Below are 1,294 nucleotides of genomic sequence, written 5' to 3'. Positions count from 1 at the left end.
TGGGTTTGGAATCCACCTCTTCAATGCTCTGTGCTTTTGCCTTCATTCTGAAGGGTGAGAGGCTCTGTCATCCATCCTGGGTGCACCACAAGGCAAAATGAATTCATGGCTACAAAACACCTTTAGGTCTTTGTACCAGAAAGCACTATAAAAGAACCACGAAGAGAGGTAGTTCTAGCTTTGAACATTTTGATCCCTTTTATTCATTTATTTTTAGCTAGTAATTTTAAAATTAATTTCAAGAATGCCTATGTTCTGAAGCACAAACATCCTTCATGGGCATGGGGTGGAAATAGGAAATGTAAAAATGGGGATTGTAGATGCAAGGGATTTAGAAACTGGATTGTGAATCTCATGATGGTGGGAGTAAGGATTTTCCTGGCAGCTGCACAACCAAAACTTTTGTAAAGTTTCTGTCAACACAGTTTTGAGCTTTCTAGAGCTCAGTTGCTCTGGCAGAGAAGGGGCATGAGATAGAAAAGTAAGGAAAGATGAGAACTGAAATGTAGAGCAGAAGAGGATCTATTTTGGGAGAGCAGGCCAGGCTGAGGAGCTGTGAGCAGGGTCTGCAGAGGCACCACATTGATCATCTCACAACTCCTCACTGAGAGGGAAGCCAGGGCTAAAGACATGAATAGCCTGTGAGATTTATCATTCCCTGAGTCTGTTAATGTTTTGTAACATCTCCTACCAGTGGCTATCACAGAATATCACAGTGACTTCTAGCTGTGAGGTAAGGCTCTAGAACACAGTGACTAAGTTTCCTGGAATAAATTAAGCACTGGCTTTTGGAGTGTGTGAATTTTCACAGCATAACAAAACAGTGATCTCCATTCTCTAAACAATGTGGGTACCTTTTGCATCTACAAATTTTCTGAGTCTTAAACTGGAAAGGGGAAGTGTTGGAGAGCTTCACTCTGGATGACTCATGTTTAAGATAAAACACACATTTTTTAATAGCAAGAATAATTAGTCATCAGTGTAGACTAGCTCAGGTTGTAGTAAATCTTTTGGCCCCCTGGGACTGGAAGAGATCTTTCTGCTCCTTTTCAGTAGCAAATTATTGAGTTCTGTAGGGTCACAGTAAGGAATCTAGGACCTGCACTGTCTGTTTCAGAATTTATTGCACAAGACAGTCTCTTTGAACCACTAAACCATAACTATCCATTGAATTAACAGCAAGTCAGACAAATTATTCATATGCCAATACTATGTATGTTTTCTTTTGTATTTTTTTACATATTCTATTGTTTTGCATAGTGCTAGATATTTCCCTTTCTTATCAACACCAATT

This window comes from Lonchura striata, chromosome 10 (assembly GCF_050655825.1).
Source record: "Lonchura striata isolate lonStrDom1 chromosome 10, ASM5065582v1, whole genome shotgun sequence".
Classification (NCBI taxonomy): Eukaryota; Metazoa; Chordata; class Aves; order Passeriformes; family Estrildidae; genus Lonchura; species Lonchura striata.
The sequence above is the reverse complement of the archived record's forward strand: the minus strand, read 5'-3'. Positions refer to the sequence as shown.